This window comes from Sciurus vulgaris, assembly GCF_902686455.1.
Source record: "Sciurus vulgaris genome assembly, chromosome: 4".
Taxonomy (NCBI): Eukaryota; Metazoa; Chordata; class Mammalia; order Rodentia; family Sciuridae; genus Sciurus; species Sciurus vulgaris.
This window is the reverse complement of record NC_136464.1, coordinates 80,289,142-80,294,291: the sequence shown is the minus strand read 5'-3', so window position 1 is coordinate 80,294,291 and position 5,150 is coordinate 80,289,142. Positions and strand designations below refer to the sequence as shown.

The 5,150-nt window shown below is 37.3% G+C and overlaps 1 pseudogene across 1 annotated transcript; it reads right to left on the bottom strand.

The window, feature by feature from the left end:
- Positions 1-1,317: 1,317 nt before the first annotated feature.
- Positions 1,318-4,836, bottom strand: LOC306660385 (DNA mismatch repair protein Msh2-like; annotated as a pseudogene). The gene is made up of 2 exons: positions 3,100-4,836; positions 1,318-2,857 (listed from the first exon to the last, which is right to left on the bottom strand). The product of its transcript is annotated as a DNA mismatch repair protein Msh2-like (transcript).
- Positions 4,837-5,150: the final 314 nt, after the last annotated feature.

The following is a 5,150-nucleotide window of genomic DNA, read 5'->3' as shown; positions in this document are numbered from 1 at the left end:
TAAATACTACTATTTCCAAGAAAGCAGAAACGATGAAAACATAAGATTTTTTAAAAAGAGGGTTTTCAAAAATAAAGGAAAGGTCAAAATTAACACCTTTTTGCAATAAGAGTAGCTCAGTGCTCTTCCTCAGTGAATGTCATCAGAGAAGCTGAAGATATTAGGGTAAGTAAACTTTCAGGTAAGACCACATGGGGTTGTGTGGGGAGCAGACAGAGATTTTATCTGCTGGCTCTCTTTTATTGTGCTTAGAATTTACGCCCCTTACTGATTCTTGAGGCTCCCACCATGGAAGCTCAGTAGCATCAGTGGTCTCTGCAAGCAGACAAATTAAAATAAAAACATGGCATATTTATTCTTCATGATACCACTTATTTTCTTACAAGATGAAAATAACTAATTAGCTACCACATTGTTGCTAAATCCAAAATAAATATAGCAAAAATAAAGAAAGAAAAATTTTAAACTATCATATATTGCTTTTCCCTAATATTTACCCACAGTGCTTTGAAGCTAAAACTATAACTCCCTCTTGTGGAAAGCATAGAACCTTTGGAGTTCAATAGCCAGGCTTGAAGGAACACGGCCAACAGAGGCTCACTCTTCCTGATATTTACTTCCTCCTGTCCATTTAAACTTATGGAAATGGTTGAAAACTATGGCCCTGACTCTAACTCTTCCAAAAGCGTATTTTGCCATTAAGGTAAAGATGACCTCCAAGAGAACACACAATAGAATATGTAGCCAATAACATGGCTATGTTGGTTTACTGGTTGCAAGCATACCATAATCTTCAAAGATTTTTATAGTTGGAGAAACTGGTTGTGGACATGTTGAAATTCTCTGTACATCTTTGCATTTTTTTCCTCTAAATCTAAATGGTTCTAAAAATAAAATGTAATTAGAATTTTTGAAAAATATTATTTAATAAATTAAAATATGGTCAAAGCATGAAAAATTATAAATCTGCCAAATAGGATTGTCAGTCATTTAATTCTGTGCACTCTGTGCAGGTCTTAATATGTGTTTAAGTATAGTGATGATATCTATCTTCTTTTTTTTTTAACATGATTTTATTTATAAAATTCGGCACATTGCTTACTATTGCTTGTGTCCATTTAAATAGTCCTTAGTTACAGCTCTCAATTTCTAAAATAAAGATTTTTGAAAATGTACTATCACTACGTATTTTATTAAATTGATATCCTATGGGCATCATTAGTCAACCACTCAAATACTGTGGAAAAGGGGTTAATATAAAACAAAAGTCTTACAGACTACAGTTTATCAACACTATCTTCATTCCATTGTTTTTTTTTATGTAGTAACCTTTATTCATGAAATGGTTTCATTTACAAAACTATTATTCTTTGCTATCACCTCAGCTTTCAGTTGTTTTAATTTTATTGTAATGTTTTCTTCCAACATTTCAGTAAAAGGCACTTGCTTCACCTTGGATAGAAACTCCAGAATAATTTTTTCACCTTTCTCTCTTTCCAGACAGCACTTCTTTGGCTGGTTCTGTTTCATCATGTCCTTGTGAGGCTCCAATACTCTGAAACTCCTCAAGTTCCAGGGCTTTTTGTTTGGCACACTCTATTACATGCCTAAGGAAATTAGCAAGCTCTGCAACGTCAATTCCAAAACTCTGATCACTGACACCTTTTTTTCACCTGATAAAGCATAGTTAGGGTCTCTTCAGTGGTTAGTGCTGTGACATGTAGGTTATTAACAGTTGGTATCTGATTGGCCAAGGCAGTAAGTTCATAAAAATGGGTTGGAAACATGCAGAAAGCACCAATCTTTGTTGCAATGTAATAGGATATAGCCCATGCTAGTCCAAATCTATCATAGGTAGAGGTTCCTCTTCCCAATTCATCTATGATTATTAAAGAATCTTTGGTTGCAGACTTGAGGATAGAAGCAGTTTCCAGCATTTCAGCCATGAATGTGGAGACTCCTTTTAACTGACTGTCACCAGCCCTGACCCGAGCCAAGATGCAGTCCACAAGATGCAATCAGCAGATACTTCTGCTGATTCACATGGTACAAAACATCCAATTTGGGCCATGAATACTATTACCCCAGTTTGGCGAATATATGTTGATTTACCTCCCATATTGGGACCAGTAATGATGTGGAACATCTGTTTATCTTTTTCAAAGTGTACATCATTAGGAATAAATGCAACTTCATCTTGAATTTCAACACAAGCGTGTCTGGATGCTTTTAATATAATTCTTCCTTGTCCTTTCTCCAAAATGACGGGTCGTACATATGGAACAGATGGTCCATTTGACACGTGAGCAAAGCTGACAACAGCATCTAGCTGAGCTAACACATCATTTAGTGTCTGCATTGGCTCTACATAGCCTGAAGAAATATTGACAATTTCTTTGACAATGGCATCTTGGGCCTCTTCGTATTCAGCTTTATTTTTAGTGTATTCTTCATTTAAAGCAGACAACTTACTGTTAGTAAATTTAACACCATTCTTCTGGATATCTACTGTACTCAAGTTTTTATTGTTTCGAAGAACCTTTTCTTCCTTACAGGTTACACGAAAGTAATAGCCAAACTGTGCACTGGAATCCAATTTAATCTGTTTGCCAGGGTCCAAACCAAGATCTCAGGCTGCACTTATTAATGTGGACTGCATCTTCTTTTCTAAGTCATCCATTATTTCTCTTAATTCACTCAGATTAGGATCAAATGAAAGTTTTACAGGGAATTCGTGGTTTTCCACCTGATCCATATCTAAAGTTGTTTCTATCATCTCCTGAAACTTTGAGAAATCAGAACGAAGATCAATAAGACGAGTCACAAAAACTGCCAACATCAATACCTGGTGTTTTCCTAGCATGTGCAAGGCCTAGGTTTAATCTCCAGAGTGGGGTAGGAAAGGGAAATGATGAATAAAGGTCTATATCTTTTCAAATAGCTATTTCTGGATGTGAGGGTGATCTGGCTGCAACATCTACCACCTCGCTGATAGTCAGTCAGTTTGGTTAATCTGGTTGGCTTAGGCAGGTATTTTCTTTCTCACTGTTTCACGTATATCTGAAGCAAAGCTGTGTGTGCTCAGTGGAAGACGATGACCTTCTCTTCATATTTTTCCAGAGCCTGTATAACATTAGGGAGTTGGTTTATGCCCTGATAGAGTTGGTAACAATCTTGAAGGTTTGCTGCTTGTCTTTGAAATTTCTTGGCAAATCAATTAAGATCTGGGAATTGACAAAGTAAATCTTCTTGTAAACTCTGCCTCAATTCTGCATCTTCTACCAAAGCTTCCACTAAATTTAATCTTTCTTCTAGTCTGTTCTTATCCACGAGAGGCTGCTTAATACACTGGTTAACCAGTTTTTGTCCTTGAGGGGTTTTGCACTTAGTCAGTAATGTAGCCAGAGACTGAGAGCCAGTAGTGTCTTCAACTGAACCCTGGAAAAGGTTGAGAGCTCTAACTACTGCAATATCCAGTTTCATGTACTGGCTGAAGTCAAAAGTGGTCAATTCAAACTGTCCAAAATTTGAAGCATCTGATAAGAGTTCTAAAAACTTAATTACTGCAGACAGTGATGAAACTGCAACCTGATTCTCCATTTCCAGCAAGAGAGCACTATTCATCTGTTCTCCCTTTTTGCCTTTCAACAACTGATTTAGATCCTGATAAATGTCTTTTGTGGAAAAGTCAGCTCTTTTTGATCAGAATTCCTCCTCTCTGAATAACCTGCTCAGTTTCCCCATATCTCCAGCATTCTTTCCTCCTGGTAACACACATTCCTTTGGTCCAATCTGAATTAGGAGAGCCTCCAGATTGGAAAACTGATAGTTATCAGAGAATTCACACAGTCCTAGCTTCCTCTGTATGTTATCAACATACCCAACTCCAACCTGCCTTTGACCATCAACTGTGGACATTTTAACACCCACAACACCAATGGGAGCTGACATATCATTGTTACCAAACAGAATGTCTTCAAACTGACAAAGATTGCCAGGAGAAGCCTTAAATGCCAAATACCAATCATTCTCCTTGGATGCCTTATTTCCAGGTCTGTTTTTATAAACTTCAACTCTATATTGACGAACCAGAAGAAGATCTTTTACAAAAGATCCAAAATTCATTTTAGTAAGCACAACACTCTGCAGAGTCTTTGCTCTGGTCCCAAGTACTTGATCACCCCCTGGGTCTTGAACACCTCGCCGGCGGCCAGCAGCGCGTCCTCGCCGTGAGCAGTGTAGAAGTCGCCCCGGTCGAAGAGGCGCACGGTGGTGGTTGGCTTCTCCGGCATGCTCTGGAAGAAGCGCACGAAGCCGACCTCGGCTGCGCTTTCCAGCTGCAGCGTCTCCTTCGGTTGCACCGCCATTTTGATGATATCTATCTTCTATCTGTCCATCTACCAATCTGCCTGCCTGCCTATCTATCTCAGGTAGATATAAGTTCAGAAAGAACAAATGAGATAATACTGTTATAAAATCACAAATTCATATTCATTTTGAAGAAAAAAATAAATTTAATTTTCATGAATTTTTGGTCATAATAACCTCAATATTCTTATAATTTAAGCATCAAAGTTCATTTTCAGCTAAAACTTATATCAGCTATAGTTTAGCAGTAGTGCTGTACCATGCCTCTTTATTTCAATTTATAGAATGTAGTTTCCCATGCCCCTCTACGAAATATATGAACTTTCCAAAAGAGTGAAACAAATTATTAGACAAACCATGTAAAGTTTCTTAAAGTTTCTAATCAGATGTATTTTACATAACTTCAACTTATATTTCATAAAGAAACTGTGGTATATATGCACAATGGAATATTAATCAACCATAAAGAAGAATAATATTATGGCATTTGCAGATAAATTGATGGAATTGGAGAATATCATGCTAAGTGAAATAAGCCAATCCCAAAAAAACAAAGGCCAAATGTTTTCCCCAATAAGTGCATGTTGATATATAATGGGGGTGGCAGAGGTCAGGAGTGAGAGAAGAATGAAGGAACTTTAGATTTTGTAGAAGGAAATGAGAGGGAGGGGCGTACGAAAAATGGTGGAATGAGTGAGACATCATTACCCTATGAACATGTATGGTTTCACGAATGGTATGAATCTAAACCATGCACGACCACAGAAATGAAATGATGTACC